The following is a 24355-nucleotide window of genomic DNA, read 5'->3' on the forward strand; positions in this document are numbered from 1 at the left end:
TGTAGGTTGTTGTTGTGGTGGTAGTTGTGGTGGTAGTTGTAGTTGTGGTGGTAGTTGTGGTGGTAGTTGTGGTGGTGTAGGTTGTTGTTGTGGTGACAGAGAAAGTTGTGGTGGAAGATGAAGAGGAGTTGATGGTGGTGATGAAGATGAGGTGGTTGTGGTGGTGTAGATTGTTGTTGTTGTGACAGAGAAAGTTGTGGTGGTGGAGAAAGATGAAGCGTTGATGGTGGTGGTGGAGACAGACACGTGCCGGAAGTGGCAGGAGACACGTGCCGGAAGTGGCAGGAGACACGTGCCGGAAGTGGACCATCTACCGCTTCCGGTTAGAGTGACGTCACGATAATGGCGTGGGGGCGAGGGTGAAGCGGGCGGCCATCTTGCCAAGGGGCAGATTCAGGGGAAATTCATAGAGAGACTCAGAGAGACTCACGCAGACTCATAGAGACACTCATAGAGACACTCATAGAGACACTCAGAGAATAATAGAGATCCATAGAGACTCATACACTCATAGAGTCACTCATAGAGACTCATAGAGATCCATAGAGACACTCAGAGAGACTCACGCAGACTCATAGAGATACTCATAGAGAATAATAGAGATCCATAGAGACTCATAGAGACTCACACACTCATAGAGTCACTCATAGAGACTCATAGAGATCCATAGAGACACTCAGAGAGACTCACGCAGACTCATAGAGACACTCATAGAGACACTCATAGAGATTAATAGAGATCCATAGAGACTCATAGAGACTCACACACTCATAGAGTCACTCATAGAGACTCATAGAGATCCATAGAGACACTCAGAGAGACTCACGCAGACTCATAGAGACACTCATAGAGACACTCATAGAGATTAATAGAGATCCATAGAGACTCATAGAGACTCACACACTCATAGAGTCACTCATAGAGACTCATAGAGATCCATAGAGACACTCAGAGAGACTCACGCAGACTCAAGAGACACTCATAGAGACACTCATAGAGATTAATAGAGATCCATAGAGACTCATAGAGACTCACTCACTCATAGAGTCACTCATAGAGACTCATAGAGATCCATAGAGACACTCAGAGAGACTCACGCAGACTCACAGAGACACCCATAGAGAATAATAGAGATCCATAGAGACTCATAGAGATTCATAGAGAGACTAACACAGAGACTCAGAGAGACTTATGGAGTCTCACAGACACTCATTGACTCACTCACAGAGACCCACTACCAAGATGGCCGACTCAAAGCCTCCCAGTTCCACCATTACCAAGATGGCCAACTCAAAGCCCCCGAGTTCCACCCTTACCAAAATGGCCGACTCAAAATTTCCACCGGCTTCCTCCTTACCAAGATGGCTGACTAAGAACGAGTCCTCCCCCCTTACCAAGACGGCCGACTCAAAATTCCCGAAGTCCCCACCCCTTGCTAAGGTGGCCGGCTCAATATTTTCCGAGTTCCACCCCCTTACCAAGATGGCCGACTTAAAATATCCGCGTTCTCCCCCCCCCCTTACCAAGATGGCCGACTCAGAAAACCTCCGAGATTCTCGCCCCCTTACAAAGATGAGCGACTCAAAATCTCCGAGTCCCGCCCCTTACAAAGATGGCCGATTGAGTGGAGAGGGGGCGAGACAGAGTGGAGTGGGGGCGGGGTAATGACACCGGTGGACGGTGGCCGAGGCGTGGACATTTTTTGTTGTTCTGGCGTTTCGTAAATAGCGAACGACACTGCCCTCGAACGCAAAACTAAAAACCTGCATTCAAAACATTTCACGTTCGTACAGCGGTGGTGGGTGGGAGTGGTGGGTGGAAGTGTGGGTGGGAGTGGTGGGTGGAAGAGGTGGGTGGGAGTGGTGGGTGGAAGTGTGGGTGGGAGTGGTGGGTGGAAGAGGTGGGTGGGAGTGGTGGGTGGAAGAGGTGGGTGGGAGTGGTGGGTGGAAGAGGTGGGTGGGAGTGGTGGGTGGAAGTGGTGGGTGGGAGTGGTGGGTGGAAGAGGTGGGTGGGAGTGGTGGGTGGAAGTGTGGGTGGGAGTGGTGGGTGGAAGAGGTGGGTGGTAGTGGTGGGTGGAAGAGGTGGGTGGGAGTGGTGGGTGGAAGTGCGGGTGGGAGTGGTGGGTGGAAGAGGTGGGTGGAAGAGGTGGGTGGGAGTGGTGGGTGGGAGTGGTGGGTGGAAGTGTGGGTGGGAGTGGTGGGTGGAAGTGGTGGGTGGAAGTGATGGGTGGAAGTGTGGGTGGGAGTGGTGGGTGGAAGAGGTGGGTGGAAGTGTGGGTGGAAGAGGTGGGTGGAAGAGGTGCAAAAGGTGGGTGGGAGAGGTGGGTGGGAGTGGTAGTTGTGGTGGTTGTGGTGGTTGTTGTTGTGGTGGTGGTAGTTGTGGTGGTTGTTGTTGTGGTGGTGGTAGTTGTGGTGGTTGTTGTTGTGGTGGTTGTTGTGGTAGTTGTGTTGGTGGTAGTTGTGGTGGTTGTTGTAATTGTGGTGGTAGTTGTGGTGGTGGTAGTTGTGGTGGTGGTAGTTGTGGTGGTTGTTGTTGTGGTAGTAGTTGTGGTGGTGGTAGTTGTAGTTGTTGTGGTGGTGGTAGTTGTGGTGGTTGTTGTGGTAGTTGTAGTGGTGGTAGTTGTGATGGTGGTAGTTGTGGTAGTGGTAGTTGTAGTGGTTGTTGTTGTGATTGCGAGTTTACAAATCCTCAACGACATCTTCATTGCGAAACGCACGTGGGGTGGTGGTGATGGTGGTGGTGATGGTGGTGGTTGTTGTGGTGGTGGTGGTTGTTGTGGTGGTTGTGGTTAGCGGGCTGCTGATGTACAGACGTTGCCTGGACGTTCGTGGCCTGCAGGTTCACTGACTGAACGTTCCCTGAACGTCGCCTGGACGTTCGCCTAGAGACGGTGAACACTGTGTTAGTGTGTGTGTTAGTGTGTGTGTGTGTTAGTGTGTGTGTGTGTTAGTGTGTGTGTGTGTTAGTGTGTGTGTGTTAGTGTGTGTGTTGTGTGTGTGTGTGTTGTGTGTGTGTTGTGTGTGTGTGTGTTAGTGTGTGTGTTAGTGTGTTAGTGTGTGTTAGTGTGTGTGTGTTAGTGTGTGTGTGTTAGTGTGTGTGTTAGTGTGTGTGTGTTAGTGTGTGTGTTAGTGTGTGTGTGTTAGTGTGTGTGTTAGTGTGTGTGTGTTAGTGTGTGTGTTAGTGTGTGTGTGTTAGTGTGTTAGTGTGTGTGTGTTAGTGTGTGTGTGTTAGTGTGTGTGTGTTAGTGTGTGTGTTAGTGTGTGTGTGTGTTAGTGTGTGTGTTAGTGTGTGTGTGTGTTAGTGTGTGTGTGTTAGTGTGTGTGTGTGTTAGTGTGTGTGTGTGTTAGTGTGTGTTAGTGTGTGTGTGTTAGTGTGTGTGTGTTAGTGTGTGTGTGTTAGTGTGTGTGTGTTAGTGTGTGTGTGTTAGTGTGTGTGTGTTAGTGTGTGTTAGTGTGTGTTAGTGTGTGTGTGTTAGTGTGTGTGTGTTAGTGTGTTAGTGTGTGTGTTAGTGTGTGTGTTAGTGTGTGTGTTAGTGTGTGTTAGTGTGTGTTAGTGTGTGTGTTAGTGTGTGTTAGTGTGTGTGTTAGTGTGTGTGTGTTAGTGTGAGTTAGTGTGTGTTAGTGTGTGTGTGTTAGTGTGTGTGTTAGTGTGTGTGTTAGTGTGTGTGTGTTAGTGTGTGTGTGTTAGTGTGTGTGTGTTAGTGTGTGTGTGTTAGTGTGTGTGTGTTAGTGTGTGTGTGTGTGTTAGTGTGTGTGTTAGTATGTGTGTGTTAGTGTGTGTGTGTTAGTGTGTGTGTTAGTGTGTGTGTTAGTGTGTGTGTTAGTGTGTGTGTGTTAGTGTGTGTGTGTTAGTGTGTGTGTTAGTGTGTGTGTTAGTGTGTGTGTGTGTTAGTGTGTGTGTGTGTTAGTGTGTGTGTTAGTGTGTGTGTGTTAGTGTGTGTGTGTTAGTGTGTGTGTGTGTTAGTGTGTGTGTGTGTTAGTGTGTGTGTGTGTGTGTTAGTGTGTGTGTGTTAGTGTGTGTGTTAGTGTGTGTGTGTTAGTGTGTGTGTTAGTGTGTGTGTTAGTGTGTGTGTGTGTTAGTGTGTGTTGTGTTAGTGTGTGTGTGTTAGTGTTGTGTGTGTTAGTGTGTGTGTGTGTTAGTGTGTGTGTGTGTGTTAGTGTGTGTGTGTTAGTGTGTGTGTGTGTGTTAGTGTGTGTGTTAGTGTGTGTGTGTTAGTGTGTGTGTTAGTGTGTGTGTTAGTGTGTGTGTGTGTTAGTGTGTGTTGTGTTAGTGTGTGTGTGTTAGTGTTGTGTGTGTTAGTGTGTGTTGTGTTAGTGTGTGTGTGTTAGTGTTGTGTGTGTTAGTGTGTGTTAGTGTGTGTTAGTGTGTGTGTGTTAGTGTGTGTGTGTGTTAGTGTGTGTGTGTTAGTGTGTGTGTGTAAGTGTGTGTGTGTGTTAATGTGCGTGAGTTAGTGTGTGTGTTAGTGTGTGTGTTAGTGTGTGTGTTAGTGTGTGTGTGTTAGTGTGTGTGTGTTAGTGTGTGTGTGTTAGTGTGTGTGTGTTAGTGTGTGTGTTAGTGTGTGTTATGTGTGTGTGTGTTAGTGTGTGTGTGTTAGTGTGTGTGTTAGTGTGTGTGTGTGTGTGTTAAGTGTGTGTGTGTGTGTTAGTGTGTGTGTTAGTGTGTGTGTGTGTTAGTGTGTGTGTTAGTGTGTGTGTGTTAGTGTGTGTGTGTTAGTGTGAGTTAGTGTGTGTGTGTTAGTGTGTGTGTGTGTTAGTGTGTGTGTTAGTGTGTGTGTTAGTGTGTGTGTGTGTTAGTGTGTGTGTGTTAGTGTGTGTGTTAGTGTGTGTGTGTGTGTTAGTGTGTGTGTGTTAGTGTGTGTGTTAGTGTGTGTTAGTGTGTGTTAGTGTGTGTGTGTGTTAGTGTGTGTGTGTGTGTTAGTATGTGTGTGTTAGTATGTGTGTGTTAGTGTGTGTGTGTGTTAGTGTGTGTGTTAGTGTGTGTTAGTGTGTGTGTGTGTTAGTGTGTGTGTTTTTGTGTGTGTGTTTTTGTGTGTGTTAGTGTGTGTGTGTGTGTGTGTTAGTGTGTGTTAGTGTGTGTTAGTGTGTGTGTGTTAGTGTGTGTGTGTTAGTGTGTGTGTTAGTGTGTGTTAGTGTGTTAGTGTGTGTGTTAGTGTGTGTTAGTGTGTGTGTGTGTTAGTGTGTGTGTGTTAGTGTGTGTGTTAGTGTGCGTGTGTGTGTTAAGTGTGTGTGTGTGTTAAGTGTGTGTGTGTTAGTGTGTGTGTGTTAGTGTGTGTTAGTGCGTGTTAGTGTGTGTGTGTTAGTGTGTGTTAGAGTGTGTGTGTTAGAGTGTGTGTGTTAGTGTGTGTGTTAGTGTGTGTGTTGGTGTGTGTGTTGGTGTGTGTGTTAGTGTGTTAGTGTGTGTTTTTGTGTGTGTTAGTGTGTGTGTGTTAGTGTGTGTGTGTTAGTGTGTGTGTGTTAGTGTGTGTGTGTTAGTGTGTGTGTGTGTTAGTGTGTGTGTGTTAGTGTGTGTTAGTGTGTGTGTGTGTTAGTGTGTGTGCTAGTGTGTTAGTGTGTGTGTTAGTGTGCCGGACGGGCAACTCTGTCGTGGACAGCGCTGTGGGGGGAGATCCAATTTTGATTGGCTCCTCCCCTCATGGCAAATGTGTCCACCACAGGGGCTAAACGGGGGCTCTGGACGGGTGCGAGGGGCTGGTAACCCCTCCACCTTCAATTAATTACCACGAAACTACGAATTCAACTGAAATATGTAACAACTAAGCTTGTGCCGGAGGCCCCGGGGGGCCAGGCGTCTATGACGTCTCCTGGCCAAACCCCAATTGGCGGAGCCAGGAGATTGAATACCTACCCTCGGGGCTACTCCAGAAACAACGAAAAGCCACTACGGTTGGCCACGTGGAATGTTCGAACGCTCACTGCAGAGGAGAGGCTGCCACTCCTCTGTCGGGAGCTGGACCGGTACCGCCTGGATCTATGCGGCATTCAGGAGGTCCGGTGGACCGGCTCTGGCTCCTGCCACCATGAGGGGTGGACAGTCCTCTACTCGGGGCAGCAGACTGCCAAACAACAGGGTGTGGGTCTTCTTTTGAACAAAAGAATGAAGGGGGCGTGGGAGCGTGGCGGTGAGGTGTGGGAAGCTGTAAGCCCCAGGCTACTTTGGGCTCGCCTTCCCATCAACCGGAGGCGAGGAATGGTGGTCGTGGTTACTTATGCCCCCACCGAAGATGAACATCCGTGGAGGGATGCAGGCAAAGCCGATGAGTCAGATGCCTTCTATGACCTCCTGTCACAGGTGCTGGCTAAAGTGGCCCCTCGGGATAGAGTCATCATGTTGGGTGACTTCAATGCCCGAGTTGGTCATGATACTGGCACCTGGTCTGGAGTGATTGGAGGGCATGGGCCAGATCAGCTCAATAACAACGGTAGGAGGCTGCTAGATTTTTGTGCAGCCCATGGGCTTGTAATTACCAACACGCTGTTCCGGCATCGGCGCATCCACACAACATCATGGATGCATGCCGGGTCCAAGCAAGAACATCTGCTGGATTACATAGTGACGGACCAGCGAATGCGAGCCCATGTCCTTGACACCAGGACCTACCGTGGAGCTGATCTGCCCTCTGACCATCGACTAGTCATCTGTAAGATGCGCCTGCCATTCTTCCACTCCGGTGGTGGGTGTACACCCAGGACCCCATTCCAACCTAAAGTGGCCTGGTCTCAGTTATCTGATGAAAGTTGCAAGCGAGAATTTCATCATCGCTTGCGGCTGGGATTGGCATCGTCCCCGACTCCTCCTGATGTCGAGGGTAAATGGGCGAGGTTTAGGACTGTGACTCATGCAGCTGCAATGGCTGCTTTGGGTACGCGGTCCAGACCTCCCCAGACACCCTGGATGACAGAGGAGTTGTTCACGATGGTTGAGAAAAAGCGACAGGCCCACTGTCATCGGCTACAGAATCCCACGTCAGAGAATGAGGAGGCTTACCGCAGCCTTCGCTCGGAGGTTCGGAGAGCCGTGAGGCGCTGCAAGGATGGGTGGTGGTCGCGGGTTGCTGAGGAGATGGAGTCTGCCTCAGTGGCCCGTGATCACAAATCTCTATTTAACTCCATCAAAAAAGTAACCTGCAGCGCCACACCTATTACCATCATTAGGGGAAAAAACGGTGATCCAATTTCCGACCCCCAGGAACAGGTTCGCAGATTTGCTGAGCATTTCTGTGAGATCCTGGGGGAGGGAAAATCCCTCAGCCAGGAAAACATCGTGGCACAAAGTGAGGATGACCCTGCTGAGGCTGCGGTGCCTCAAATATTGGATGAAGTCAGCCCCTGTGAGTGGCTGGCTGAGGTGCCATCTGCTGAGGAAGTATTGAAGGCGATCCGGAGTCTGAGACCAGGAAAGGCAGCGGGCAGAGATGATCTCCCAAGCGAAATGCTGAGGGAGGGTGGCGTTTGTGCACAGACTGCCCTATATGACATCATAACAACAGTCTGGACCACTGGACGGGTTCCGCAGGATTGGAAGGATGCCCTGGTGGTCCCCCTTTTTAAGAAGGGGGACCGCACAGACTGTAACAACTACAGGGGCATCTCACTCCTCAGTGTGCCGGGAAAGGTCCTGGCAAGGATTATTCAGCATCGCCTTGCCAGGCACGCTGAGGAGAGGCTTGCGGAGCCCCAATGCGGTTTCAGGAAAGGGCGGTCCTGCACAGATGCCATATTTTCTGTCCGTCTGCTACAGCAGAGGTGTAGGGAATTCCAACAAGACCTACATCTCTGCTTTATTGACCTGGTCAAGGCCTATGATACCATCAGTAGGCCTGGGCTCTGGGTCGTTCTTCGTGCTTTTGGAGTACCTGACCCTCTGCTCACGATCATTAAGGACCTTCATGATGGTGAGCGGGCCCGGGTAAAACTACGTGGCCGGGAGTCAGAGCCATTCCCTGTACACCTTGGGGTGCGACAGGGATGTCCTCTGGCTCCCACATTATTTAACATCTATTTTGACCACGTAGTTCGTGAAGCCTTCAATAGCTGTACCGGGGGAATCTCCATATGGTACAGATATAATGGGAGGCTAATCGATGCCCGGGTGCGGTCAAGGGATGGCTCCCTATTGCTCAACCACGTTATGTATGCTGATGACTTGGTAATAGCTGCTCAGTCAGAGGAGGAGTTGGAGACGCTGCTGCTGAGACTGGAGCGTGCCACTAAGAGGTGGGGCCTTACCATCAGCCCCACCAAAACTAAGCACCTGCCTGGGTATTTTGTACCATCGGACACTCCACCCCCACAACTCCCAATCGGTGATGGGGCAGTTGTGGAGAGAGTGGAGAGTTTCCCATACCTGGGCAGTGTGCTTATGACTGGCTCCAGTTTAACAGCAGAGGTCTCACTCCGAATCAGTCGAGCGGCAATATCTTTTCATCGGTTGCGTAACGCTGTGTGGAAGCTACCTGGTCTGTCGCTCCGCACTAAGCTTCAGGTCTTCTCGGCCACGGTCATTCCCTCCCTTCTCTACGCTTGCGAAACGTGGACCCCCCTAATGGAACATCTTCGCCGGTTAGAAACATTTAGGCTGGCCTGCCTCCGATCCATCCTCGGTTTAACCAGACTGGATTGTGTGAGGAGCTCACAAATCCTTGAAAGATCTGGGCAGGGTCCCATCGGTGAGCTCCTCCGGCAGGCAAGGCTGCGATGGCTGGGTCATGTAGCCCGCATGCCCAGCCACCGCATGCCGAAACAGCTTTTGTTTGGCCGGATTGAGGGGGCTAAGCGGGCGCGGCACGGGCTAGAGAAGAGATGGAGTGATGTGGTACAGGAGGACGTGGAGCTGAGTGGACTTGCCGATGACTGGTACCAGCGGTGTCAAGATCGGCCTCTGTGGAGGAGGCTCGTGAAGGATGCTACTGGGCAGTTGGAGGCAGTCGCCCTCCAACAACAACGGAGGGCGGAGGAGCGACGCTCACAACAGCGAGCGGAGCGCCGGGTGGCTAAAGCACAGCAGGTTGGCACAGTAGGGGGCACAGGTGGTGCATCAGCCAGTCATCTCAGTCAGTCGACCCGTGGCACCTGGGTCTGCCCCGTGACCTCCTGCCAGCGGGCGTTCGATACTTCACGTGGCCTCAGGGTGCACATAGCCTGGCACAAGCGTCGTGGTGACGTCACCGCCACTTAGTGGCGAATGGCGGTTGTTGTTGTTGTTGTTGTGTGTTAGGGTGTGTGTGTTAAGTGTGTGTGTGTTAGTGTGTGTGTGTTAGTGTGTGTGTTAGTGTGTGTGTGTTAGTGCGTGTTAGTGTGTGTGTGTTAGTGTGTGTTAGAGTGTGTGTGTTAGTGTGTGTTAGTGTGTGTGTGTGTTAGTGTGTGTGTGTGTTAGTGTGTGTGTGTTAGTGTGTGTGTGTGTTAGTGTGTGTGTTAGTGTGTGTGTTAGTGTGTGTGTTAGTGTGTGTGTTAGTGTGTGTGTGTTAGTGTGTGTGTGTTAGTGTGTGTGTGTTAGTGTGTGTGTTAATGTGTGTGTGTTAATGTGTGTGTGTTAGTGTGTGTGTGTGTGTGTTAGTGTCTGTGTTAGTGTGTGTGTGTGTTAGTGTGTGTGTTAGTGTGTGTGTTAGTGTGTGTGTGTTAGTGTGTGTGTTAGTGTGTGTGTTAGTGTGTGTGTGTTAGTGTGTGTGTGTTAGTGTGTGTGTGTTAGTGTGTGTGTTAGTGTGTGTGTTAGTGTGTGTGTTAGTGTGTGGTGTTAGTGTGTTAGTGTTAGTGTGTGTTGATGTGTGTGTTGGTGTGTGTGTTAGTGTGTGTTAGTGTGTGTGCGTGTTAGTGTGTGTGTGTTAGTGTGTGTGTTAGTGTTAGTTTGTTATTGTTAGTGTGTGTGTTTGTGTGTGTTAGTGTGTGTTAGTGTGTTAGTGTTAGTTTGTTATTGTTAGTGTGTGTGTGTTTGTGTGTGTTAGTGTGTGTTAGTGTGTGTGTGTGTGTAGTGTGTGTTAGTGTGCGTGTGTTAGTGTGTGTTAGTGTGTTAGTGTTAGTGTGTGTGTGTGTTAGTGTGTGTGTGTGTTAGAGTGTGTTAGTGTGTGTTAGTGTGTGTTAGTGTCTGTGTGTTAGTGTGTGTTAGTGTGTGTGTTAGTGTGTGTGTGTTAGTGTGTGTGTTCGCTCAGAACAACGAGCGGAGCGCCGGGTGGCTAAAGCACAGCAGATTGGCACAGTAGGGGGCACAGGTGGTGCATCAGCCAGTCATCTCAGTCAGTCGACCCGTGGCACCTGCTGGGTCTGCCCCGTGACCTCCTGCCAGCGGGTGTTCGACACTTCACGTGGCCTCAGGGTGCACATAGCCTGGCACAAGCGTCGTGGTGACGTCACCGCCACTTAGTGGCGAATGGCGGTTGTTGTTGTTGTGTTAGCAGGAACATCTGCTGGACTACATAGTGACGGACCAGCGGATGCGAGAGCCCATGTCCTTGACACCAGGACCTTCCGTGGAGCTGATCTGCCCTCTGACCATCGACTAGTCATCTGTAAGATGCGCCTACCATTCTTCCACTCCGGTGGTGGGTGTATACCCAGGACCCCATTCCAACCTAAAGTGGCCTGGTCTCAGTTATCTGATGAAAGTTGCAAGCGAGAATTTCATCATCGCCTGCGGCTGGGGGTTGGCATCGTCCCCTACTCCTCCTGATGTCGAGGGTAAATGGGCGAGGTTTAGGACTGTGACTCATGCAGCTGCAATGGCTGCTTTGGGTACGCGGTCCAGACCTCCCCAGAGACCCTGGCTGACAGAGGAGGTGTTCAGGATAGTTGAGAAAAAGCGACAGGCCCACTGTCATCGGCTACAGAATCCCACGTCAGAGAATGAGGAGACTTACCGAAGCCTTCGCTCGGAGGTTCGGAGAGCCGTGAGGCGCTGCAAGGATGGGTGGTGGTCGCGGGTTGCTGAGGAGATGGAGTCTTCCTCAGTGGCCCGCGATCACAAATCTCTATTTAACTCCATCAAAAAGTAACCTGCAGCACCACACCTATTAACATCATTAGGGGAAAAAACGGTGATCCAATCTCCGACCCCCAGGAACAGGTTTGCAGATTTGCTGAGCATTTCTGTGAAGTCCTGGGGGAGGGAAAATTCCTCAGCCAGGAAAACATCTTGGGACAAAGTGAGGATGACCCTGCTGAGGCTGCGGTGCCTCAAATATTACAAGAAGTCACCCCCTGTGAGTGGCTGGCTGGGGTGCCATCTTTTTGAGGAAGTACTGAAGGCGATCCGGAGTCTGAGACCAGGAGGCAGCGGGCAGAGATGATCTCCCAAGCGAAATGCTGAGGGAGGGTGGCGTTTGTGCACAGACTGCCCTATATGACATCATAACAACAATCTGGACCACTGGACGGTCCGCAGGATTGGAAAGATGCCCTGGTGGTCCCCCTTTTTAAGAAGGGGACCGCACAGGACTGTAACAATTACAGGGGCATCTCACTCCTCAGTGTGCCGGGGAAAGGTCCTGGCAAGGATTATTTAACATCGCCTTGCCAGGCACGCTGAAGAGAGGCTTGCGGAGCCCCAATGCTGTTTCAGGAAAGGGCGGTCCTGCACAGATGCTATATTTTCTGTCCGTCTGCTACAGCAGAGGTGTTCGGAATTCCAACAAGACCTACATCTATGCTTTATTGACCTGGTCAAGGCCTATGATACCATCAGTAGGCCTGGGCTCTGGGTTGGTCTTAGTGCTTTTGGAGTCCCTGACCCTCTGCTCACGATCATTAAGGACCTTCATGATGGTGAGCGGGCCCGGGTAAAACTACGTGGCCAGGAGTCAGAGCCATTCCCTGTACACCTTGGGGTGCGACAGGGATGTCCTCTGGCTCCCACATTATTTAACATCTATTTTGACCACATAGTTCGTGAAGCCTTCATTAGCTGTACCGGGAGAATCTCCATATGGTACAGATATATTGGGAGGCTGATCGATGCCCGGGTGCGGTCAAGGGATGGCTCCCTATTGCTCAACCACGTTATGTATGCCGATGATTTGGTAATAGCTGCTCATTCAGAGGAGGAGTTGGAGACGCTGCTGCTGAGACTGGAGCATGCCACTAAGAGGTGGGGCCTTACCATCAGCCCCACCAAAACTAAGCACCTGCCTGGGTATTTTGTACCATCGGACACTCCACCCCCACTACTCCCAATCGGTGATGGGGCAGTTGTGGAGAGAGTGGAGAGTTTTCCATACCTGGGCAGTGTGCTTATGACTGACTCCAGTTTAACAGCAGAGGTCTCACTCCGAATCAGTCGAGCGGCAATATCTTTTCATCGGTTGCGTAACGCTGTGTGGAAGCTACCTGGTCTGTCGCTCCACACTTAGCTTCAGGTCTTCTCGGCCACGGTCATTCCCTCCCTTCTCTACGCTTGCGAAACGTGGACCCCCCTAGTGGAACATCTTCGCCGGTTGGAAACATTTAGGCTGGCCTGCCTACGATCCATCCTGGGTTTAACCAGGCTGGATTGTGTGAGGAGCTCACAAATCCTTGAAAGATCTGGGCAAGGTCCCATCGGTGAGCTCCTCCGGCAGGCAAGGCTGCGATGGCTGGGTCATGTAGCCCGCATGCCCAGCCACCGCATGCCGAAACAGCTTTTGTTTGGCCGTATTGAGGGGGCTAAGCGGGCGCGGCACGGGCTAGAGAAGAGATGGAGTGATGTGGTACAGGAGGACGTGGAGCTGAGTGGACTTGCCGATGACTGGTACCAGCGGTGTCAAGATCGGCCTCTGTGGAGGAGGCTCGTGAAGGATGCTACTGGGCAGTTGGAGGCAGTCGCCCTCCAACAACAACGGAGGGCGGAGGAGCGACGCTCACAACAACGAGCGGAGCGCCGGGTGGCTAAAGCACAGCAGGTTGGCACGGTAGGGGGCACAGGTGGTGCATCAGCCAGTCATCTCAGTCAGTCGACCCGTGGCACCTGGGTCTGCCCCGTGACCTCCTGCCAGCGGGCGTTCGACACTTCACGTGGCCTCAGGGTGCACATAGCCTGGCACAAGCGTCGTGGTGACGTCACCGCCACTTAGTGGCGAATGGCGGTTGTTGTTGTGTGTTAGTGTGTGTTAGTGTGTGTGTTAGTGTGTGTGTGTGTGTGTTAGTGTGTGTGTGTTAGTGTGTGTGTGTGTTAGTGTGTGTGTGTTAGTGTGTGTATGTGTGTTAGTGTGTGTTAGTGTGTGTGTTAGTGTGTGTGTTAGTGTGTGTGTGTTAGTGTGTGTTAGTGTGTGTGTGTTAGTGTGTGTTAGTGTGTGTGTGTTAGTGTGTGTGTCTGTGTAAGTTCGATTCCCGCTCACGGCCAACACCAGTGACGATTATCTGAACCGGTCCCGGGCCTCCCCTAGGTCGACTCAGCCTCAAATGAGTACCTGGTGCGGTGTGTAAACATTGCCACTAGGGAGACAAAGGCGGTCGGGCGTGGTGCTGGCCACCCACCCCCTCTTGTACCGTTCCGGTCTTCATAGGTGCTCGCTAACAGCACTTGCCCCTACAGTCTGTTAAGGCTATATGGGGGATCTTTGTCTTTGTAGACCATGAAAGTTTTACTCTTCAAAGAAGCCAGGGATGGGGATGAAGAAGGAGACCCATACCACCAGGTACACTCACCACTCACTCACCACTCACTCACCACTCACTCACCACTCACTCACCACTCACTCATACACTAACTCACCACTAACTCACCACTCACTCACCACTAACTCACCACTCACTCACCACTCACTCATACACTCACTCATACACTCACTCACCACTCACTCAGTCACTCACTCAGTCACTCACTCACTCACCACCCACTCACCACTCACCACTCACTCACACACTCACTCATACACTCACTCAGTCACTCACTCATACACTCACTCACCACTCACTCACCACTCACTCATACACTCACTCACCACTCACTCACTCACCACTCACTCACCACTCACTCACTCACCACTCACTCACCACTCACTCATACACTCACTCACCACTCACTCACCACTCACTCACTCATACACTCACTCACCACTCACTCATACACTCACCACTCACTCACCACTCACTCACCACTCACTCATACACTCACTCACCACTCACTCATACACTCACTCACCACTCACCACTCACTCACCACTCACTCACCACTCACTCACTCAGTCACTAACTCATACACTCACTCACTCACTCATACACTCACTCACTCACTCATACACTCACTCACTCACTCATACACTCACTCACTCATACACTCACTCATACACTCACTCAGTCACTAACTCATACACTCACTCATACATTCACTTATACACTCACTCACTCATACACTCACTCACTCATACACTAACTCACCACTCAGTCACTCACTCACTCATACACTCACTCAGTCACTAACTCATACACTCACTCATACATTCACTCATACACTCACTCACTCATACACTCACTCACTCATACACTAACTCACCACTCAGTCACTCACTCACTCATACACTCACCACTAACTCACCACTAACTCACCACTAACTCACCACTCACTCACCACTAACTCACCACTCACTCACCACTCACTCATACACTCACTCACTCACCACTCACTCACTCATACACTCACTCACTCATACACTCACTCATACACTCACTCATACACTCACTCACTCATACACTCACTCACTCATACACTCACTCATACACTCACTCACCACTCACTCACCACTCACTCACCACTCACTCACTCATACACTCACTCACTCACCACTCACTCATACACTCACTCATACACTCACTCATACACTCGCTCATGCACTCACTCATACACTCACTCATACACTCACTCACCACTCACTCATACACTCACTCACCACTCACTCACTCACCACTCAATCACCACTCACTCACTCATACACTCACTCACCACTCACTCATACACTTACTCACTCATACACTCACTCACTCATACACTCACTCATACACTCACTCACCACTCACTCACTCACCACTAACTCACCACTCACTCATACACTCACTCATACACTCACTCACTCACTCATACACTCACTCACTCATACACTCACTCACTCACTCATACACTCACTCACCACTCACTCACCACTAACTCACCACTCACTCATACACTCACCACTCATTCACTCAGTCACTCACTCACTCATACACTCACTCACACACTCACTCAGTCACTCACACTCATACACTCACTCACTCATACACTCACTCATACACTCACTCACCACTAACTCATACACTCACTCATCACTCATACACTCATACAGTAACTCACCACTAACTCACCACTAACTCACCACTAACTCACCACTCACTCACCACTCACTCACCACTAACTCACCACTCACTCACCACTAACTCGTACACTCACTCACCACTAACTCATACAATCACTCATACACTCACTCATACACTCACTCACTCATACACTCAACACTCACTCATACACTCACTCACCACTAACTCATACACTCACTCACCACTAACTCACCACTCACTCACCTCTCACTCACCACTAACTCACCACTCACTCACCACTAACTCACCACTAACTCACCACTCACTCATACACTCAGTCACTCACTCACCACTAACTCACCACTAACTCATACACTCACCACTCACTCACTCACCACTCACTCACTCATCACTAACTCATACACTTACTCACTCATACACTCACTCACTCATACACTCACTCATACACTCACTCATACACTCACACTCATACACTCACTCACCACTCACTCATACACTCACCACTAACTCACCACTAACTCACCACTAACTCATACACTCACTCACAACTCACTCACCACTCACTCACCACTCACCACTCACTCACCACTAACTCATACACTCACTCATACACTCACCACTCATTCACTCATACACTCACTCACTCATACACTCACTCACTCATACACTCACTCATATACTCACTCACCACTAACTCATACACTCACTCACCACTCATACACTCACTCACTCATACACTCACTCACTCACACACTCACTCACTCACACACTCACTCATACACTCACTCACTCACTCATACACTCACCACTCACTCACTTATACACTCACTCATACACTCACTCACCCACTCACTCACCCACACTCACACACTCACTCACTCACCACTAACTCACCACTAACTCATACACTCATACACTCACTCATACACTCACTCACTCATACACTCACTCTCTCATACACTCACTCACTCACACACTCACTCATACACTCACTCATACACTCACTCACCACTAACTCATACACTCACTCACCACTCATACACTCACTCACTCATACACTCACCAATAACTCACCACTAACTCACCACTAACTCACCACTCACTCACCACTCACTCACCACTAACTCATACACTCACTCATACCTTCACTCACTCACTCATACACTCACTAACTCATACACTCACTCACTCATACAATCACTCACTCATACAATCACTCACTCATACACTCACTCATTCACTCACTCACTCATACACTCACTCACTCATACACTCACTCACTCACTCACACACCCACTCACTCACTCACACACTCATTCACTAACTCAACACTAACTCACCACTAACTCACCACTCACCACTAACTCACCACTCACCACTAACTCACCACTCACTCACCACTCACTCATACACTAACTCACCACTAACTCACCACTCACCACTCACCACTAACTCACCACTAACTCACCACTCACTCACCACTCACTCACCACTAACTCACCACTAACTCACCACTCACTCACCACTGTTCCAGGCTCTCTCCGCTGCTGGGATTCACTCCACACTGATGCCAGCTCTGTCATTCCGCTATGTCAGACTTACTGAGCTACGGGACGCGGTGAGGAACACACTCACCACACTCACCACACTCACCACACTCACCACACTCACCACACTCACCACCACGCTCACCACCACACTCACCACCACACTCACCACCACACTCACCACACTCACCACACTCACCACCACGCTCACCACCACACTCACCACCACACTCACCACCACACTCACCACCATGCTCACCACCACACTCACCACCACACTCACCACCACGCTCACCACCACGCTCACCACCACACTCACCACCACGCTCACCACCACGCTCACCACCACACTCACCACCACGCTCACCACCACACTCACCACCATGCTCACCACCACGCTCACCACCACGCTCACCACCACGCTCACCACCACCACCACCACCACACTCACTACCACACTCGCCACCACCACGCTCACCACCACCACCACCACCACACTCACCACCACCACCACCACCACACTCACCACCACCACACTCACCACCACGCTCACCACCACACTCACCACCACCACGCTCACCACCACGCTCACCACCACGCTCACCACCACCATCACCACCACCATCACCACCACCACGCTCACCACCACACTCACCACCACCACGCTCACCACCACGCTCACCACCACCACGCTCACCACCACCACCACCACCACACTCACCACCACACTCACCACCACACTCACCACCACACTCACCACCACACTCACCACCACCACCACCACGCTTACCACCACCACCATCACCACCACCACCACCACCACACTCACCACCACCCTCACCCTCACCACCACCACCACCACCACCCTCACCAGATGCTGCGTCCTGGTGACTTTGCCGGCCTGGTGTTGACCAGCCCCCGGGCGGTCGAGGCGGTGAGGCTAGCGGTGAGCGGCGTTGGGGTGAGTCACGTGGGGGTGAGTCACGTGGGGGTGAGTCACGTGGGGGTGAGCGGCGTGGGGGTGAGCGGCGGGGGGGTGAGCGGCGGGGGGGTGAGCTGGGAGGCTGCGGTGAGGGAGGAGTGGGGGCGGAGGAAAGTTTATGTTGTGGGAGAGGCGACGGGGGAAGCTGGTGAGTGACTCACCCACCCACTCATACACTCACTCATACACTCACTCATACACTCACTCATACACTCACTCACTCACTCATACACTCACTCATACACTCACTCACTCATACACTCACTCATACACTCACTCATACACTCACTCATACACTCACTCACTCACTCATACACTCACTCATACACTCACTCACTCATACACTCACTCATACACTCACTCATACACTCACTCATACACTCATACACTCACTCACCACTCACTCACACACTCATACACTCACTCATACACTCATACACTCACTCATACACTCATACACTCACTCATACACTCACTCACTCACTCATACACTCACTCACTCACCCACTCACTCACTCACTCATACACTCACTCATACACTCACCCACTCATACACTCACTCATACACTCACTCACTCATACACTCACCCACTCACTCATACACTCACTCATACACTCACTCACACACTCACTCACTCACCCACTCACCCACTCACCCACTCCTCACCCACCCACTCACCCACCCACTCACTCACCCACCCACTCACTCACCCACTCACTCACTCACCCACTCACTCACTCAACAACAACAACCGCCATTCGCCACTAAGTGGCGGTGACGTCACCACGATGCTTGTGCCAGGCTATGTGCACCTTGAGGCCACGTGAAGTGTCGAACGCCCGCTGGCAGGAGGTCACGGGGCAGACCCAGCAGGTGCCACGGGTCGACTGACTGAGATGACTGGCTGATGCACCACCTGTGCCCCCTACTGTGCCAATCCGCTGTGCTTTAGCCACCCGGCTCTCCGCTCGTTGTTGTGAGCGTCGCTCCTCCGCCCTCCGTTGTTGTTGGAGGGCGACTGCCTCCAACTGCCCAGTAGCAGCGTCCTTCACGAGCCTCCTCCACAGAGGCCGATCTTGACACCGCTGGTACCAGTCATCGGCAAGTCCACTCAGGTCCACGTCCTCCTGTACCACATCACTCCATCTCTTCTCTAGCCCGTGCCGCGCCCGCTTAGCCCCCTCAATCCGGCTGAACAAAAGCTGTTTCGGCATGCGGTGGCTGGGCATGCGGGCTACATGACCCAGCCAACGCAGCCTTGCCTGCCGGAGAAGCTCACCGATGGGACCTTGCCCAGATCTTTCAAGGATTTGTGAGCTCCTCACACAATCCAGCCTGTTTAAACCCAGGATGGATCGCAGGCAGGCCAGCCTAAATGTTTCCAACCGGAGAAGATGTTTCATTAAGGGGGTCCACGTTTCGCAAGCGTAGAGAAGGGAGGGAATGACCGTGGCCGAGAAGGCCTGAAGCTTAGTGCGGAGCGACAGACCAGGCAGCTTCCACACAGCGTTACGCAACCGATGAAAAGATATTGCCGCTCGACTGATTCGAAGTGAGACCTCTGCTGTTAAACTGGAGCCAGTCATAAGCACACTGCCCAGGTATGGGAAACTCTCCACTCTCTCCACAACTGCCCCATCACCGATTGGGAGTTGTGGGGGTGGAGTGTCCGATGGTACAAAATACCCAGGCAGGTGCTTAGTTTTGGTGGGGCTGATGGTAAGGCCCCACCTCTTAGTGGCACGCTCCAGTCTCAGCAGCAGCGTCTCCAACTCCTCCTCTGACTGAGCAGCTATTACCAAATCATCGGCATACATAACGTGGTTGAGCAGTAGGGAGCCATCCCTTGACCGCACCCGGGCATCGATCAGCCTCCCATTATATCTGTACCATATGGAGATTCCCCCGGTACAGCTATTGAAGGCTTCACGAACTACGTGGTTAAAATAGATGTTAAATAATGTGGGAGCCAGAGGACATCCCTGTCGCACCCCAAGGTGTACAGGGAATGGCTCCGACTCCCGGCCACGTAGTTTTACCCGGGCCCGCTCACCATCATGAAGGTCGTTAATGCTGAATAATCCTTGCCAGGACCTTTCCTGGCACATTGAGGAGTGAAATGCCCCTGTAATTGTTACAGTCTGTGCGGTCCCCCTTCTTAAAAAGGGGGACCACCAGGGCATCCTTCCAATCCTGCGGAACCCGTCCAGTGGTCCAGACTGTTGTTATGATGTCATATAGGGCAGTCTGTGCACAAACGCCACCCTCCCTCAGCATTTCGCTTGGGAGATCATCTCTGCCCGCTGCCTTTCCTGGTCTCAAACTCTGGATCGCCTTCAGTACTTCCTCAACAGATGGCACCTCAGCCAGCCACTCACAGGGGGTGACTTCTTCCAATATTTGAGGCACCGCAGCCTCAGCAGGGTCATCCTCACTTTGTGCCACGATGTTTTCCTGGCTGAGGGATTTTCCCTCCCCCAGAACCTCACAGAAATGCTCAGCAAATCTGCAAACCTGTTCCTGGGGGTCGGAGATTGGATCACCGTTTTTTCCCCTAATGATGGTAATAGGTGTGGCGCTGCAGGTTACTTTTTTGATGGAGTTAAATAGAGATTTGTGATCACGGGCCACTGAGGCAGACTCCATCTCCTCAGCAACCCGCGACCACCACCCATCCTTGCAGCGCCTCACGGCTCTCTGAACCTCCGAGCGAAGGCTGCGGTAAGCCTCCTCATTCTCTGATGTGGGATTCTGTAGCCGATGACAGTGGGCCTGTCGCTTTTTCTCAACCTTCCTGAACACCTCCTCTGTCAGCCAGGGTCTCTGGGGAGGTCTGGACCGCGTACCCAAAGCAGCCATTGCAGCTGCATGAGTCACAGTCCTAAACCTCGCCCATTTTCCCTCGACATCAGGAGGAGTCGGGGACGATGCCAACCCCAGCCGCAGGCAATGATGAAATTCTCGCTTGCAACTTTCATCAGATAACTGAGACCAGGCCACTTTAGGTTGGAATGGGGTCCTGGGTGTACACCCACCACCGGTTTGGAAGAATGGCAGGCGCATCCTTACAGATGACTAGTCGATGGTCAGAGGGCAGATCAGCTCCACGGTAGGTCCTGGTGTCAAGGACATGGGCTCGCATCCGCTGGTCCGTCACTATGGAGTCCAGCAGATGTTCTTGCTTGGACCCGGCATGCATCCATGATGTTGTGTGGATGCGCCGATGTGACACACACACACAGTGACACACACAGTGACACACACACACAGACAAAGACAAAGATCCCCCATATAGCCTTAACAGACTGTAGGGGCAAGTGCTGTTAGCGAGCACCTATGAAGGCCAGAACGGTACACGAGAGGGTGGGTGGCCAGCACCACGCCCGACCGCCTTTGTCTCCCCAGTGGCGATGTTTACTACACACCGCACCAGGTACTCATTTGAGGCTGAGTCGACCTAGGGGAGGCCCGGGACCGGTTCAGATAATCGTCACTGGTGTTGGCCGTGAGCGGGAATCTAACCCGGGTCGCCAGGTTCATAGCACAGCGTAGCGCTAACCACCACACTACCGCTCCCCACAACACAGTGACACACACACAGTGACACACACACAGTGACACACACACACAGTGACACACACACACACAGTGACACACACACACACAGTGACACACACACAGTGACACACACAGTGACACACACACACAGTGACACACACACAGTGACACACACACAGTGACACACACACAGTGACACACACACAGTGACACACACACAGTGACACACAGAGACACACACACACACACTGACACACACACAGTGACACACACACAGTGACACACACACACAGTGACACACACACACAGTGACACACACACACACAGTGACACACACAGTGACACACACACAGTGACACACACACACAGTGACACACACACACAGTGACACACTAAAACCTCACCTCCCCCACGCCATCAGTACGGATCAAGTTGGGACTGGACTCACAGTGACACACAGTGACACACACAGTGACACACACAGTGACACACACACAGTGACACACAGTGACACACACACAGTGACACACAGTGACACACACACAGTGACACAAACACAGTGACACACACACAGTAACACACACACACAGTGACACACACAGTGACACACAGTGACACACACACAGTGACACACACACAGTGACACACACACACACAGTGACACAGTGACACACACAGTGACACACACACAGTGACACACACACAGTGACACACACACAGTGACACACACACACAGTGACACACACACACAGTGACACACACACACAGTGACACACACACACAGTGACACACACACTGACACACACACTGACACACACAGTGACACACACAGTGACACACACACACAGTGACACACACAGTGACACACACACAGTGACACACACACAGTGACACACACAGTGACACACACACACACAGTGACACACACACACACAGTGACACACACACAGTGACACACACACACAGTGACACACACACACAGTGACACACACACACAGTGACACACACACACAGTGACACACACACACACAGTGACACACACACAGTGACACACACACACACACAGTGACACACACACACACACAGTGACACACACACAGTGACACACACACAGTGACACACACACAGTGACACACACACACACAGTGACACACACACACAGTGACTCACACACACAGTGACACACACACACACACAGTGACACACACACACACAGTGACTCACAGAGTGACACACACACACACAGTGACACACACACAGTGACACACACAGTGACACACACACACACAGTGACACACACAGTGACACACACACACAGTGACACACACACAGTGACACACACACAGTGACACACACAGTGACACACACAGTGACACACACACACAGTGACACACACACACACAGTGACACACACACACAGTGACACACACACAGTGACACACACACAGTGACATACACAGTGACACACACACAGTGACATACACAGTGACACACACACAGTGACACACACACAGTGACACACACACAGTGACACACAGTGACACACACACAGTGACACACACACAGTGACACACACACAGTGACACACACACACAGTGACACACACACACAGTGACACACTAAAACCTCACCTCCCCCACGCCATCAGCACGGACCAAGTTGGGACTGGACTCACTCGGAGCTCACAGCGGCAACGCTCAGCAGCTCGCCCTCAACATCATCAGCAGCAGCAGTAGCATCAGCAGCAGTAGCATCAGCAGCAGCCAAGGTGAGATCATCATCAGCAGAATCATCATCATCATCATCAACATCATCAGCAACAGTAGCATCAGTAGCATCAGCAGCCAAGGTGAGATCATCATCAGCAGAATCATCATCAACATCATCATCAGCAGCAGTAGCATCAGCAGCAGCCAAGGTGAGATCATCATCAGCAGCAGAATCATCATCATCAACATCATCAGCAGCAGCAGTAGCATCAGCAGCAGCCAAGGTGAGATCAGCATCAGCAGCAGAATCATCATCAACATCATCAACATCATCAGCAGCAGCAGTAGCATCAGCAGCAGCCAAGGTGAGATCATCATCAGCAGCAGAATCATCATCAACATCATCATCAGCAGCAGCAGCAGTAGCATCAGCAGTAGCATCAGCAGCACCCAAGGTGAGATCATCATCAGCAGAATCATCATCATCAACATCATCATCATCATCAGCAGCAGCAGTAGCATCAGCAGCAGTAGCATCAGCAGCAGCCAAGGTGAGATCATCATCAGCAGAATCATCATCATCAACATCATCAGCAGCAGTAGCATCAGCAGCAGCCAAGGTGAGATCATCATCAGCATCATCAAAATCATCATCATCAACATCATCAGCAGCAGCAGCATCAGCAGCAGCTCGCCCTCAACATCATCATCATCATCAGCAGCAGCAGTAGCATCAGCAGCAGCCAAGGTGAGATCATCAGCAGCAGAATTATCAACATCATCAACATCATCATCAGCAGCAGTAGCATCAGCAGCAGCCAAGGTGAGATATTCATCAGCATCATCAAAATCAGCATCATCAACATCATCAGCAGCAGCAGTAGCATCAGCAGCAGCCAAGGTGAGATCATCATCATCAACATCATCATCACCAGCAGCAGTAGCATCAGCAGCAGCCAAGGTGAGATCATCATCAGCATCATCAAAATCAGCATCATCAACATCATCAGCAGCAACAGCATCAGCAGCAGCCAAGGTGAGATCAGCATCATCATCATCAACATCATCAACATCATCAGCAGCAGTAGCATCAGCAGCACCCAAGGTGAGATCATCAGCAGCAGAATCATCATCAACATCATCAGCAGCAGCAGTAGCATCAGCAGCAGCAGCCAAGGTGAGATCATCATCAGCAGCAGAATCATCATCAACATCATCAGCAGCAGCAGCAGTAGCATCAGCAGCAGCCAAGGTGAGATCATCATCAGCAGAATCAACATCATCAGCAG

The 24355-nt window shown here is 51.3% G+C and overlaps 1 long non-coding RNA gene across 9 annotated transcripts; it reads left to right on the forward strand.

The window, feature by feature from the left end:
• Positions 1-1779: 1779 nt before the first annotated feature.
• On the forward strand, positions 1780-23121 carry LOC116957714 (uncharacterized). 9 transcript variants are annotated; one of them, XR_012940799.1, is made up of 7 exons: positions 1784-1798; positions 2839-2890; positions 10385-10498; positions 13532-13597; positions 16804-16887; positions 17691-17777; positions 23006-23121. It is a non-coding gene; the product is annotated as an uncharacterized LOC116957714 (long non-coding RNA). The 9 variants fall into 9 exon arrangements; XR_012940798.1 differs by lacking the exon at positions 1784-1798 and adding an exon at positions 2290-2307; XR_012940800.1 differs by lacking the exon at positions 1784-1798 and adding an exon at positions 2293-2307 and having other exon boundaries at positions 10388-10498.
• Positions 23122-24355: the final 1234 nt, after the last annotated feature.

This window comes from Petromyzon marinus, unplaced genomic scaffold (genome assembly GCF_048934315.1).
Source record: "Petromyzon marinus isolate PM22_M1 ecotype Great Lakes invasive population unplaced genomic scaffold, UKy_Petmar_22M1.pri1.0 PM_Scaffold_59, whole genome shotgun sequence".
Classification (NCBI taxonomy): Eukaryota; Metazoa; Chordata; class Hyperoartia; order Petromyzontiformes; family Petromyzontidae; genus Petromyzon; species Petromyzon marinus.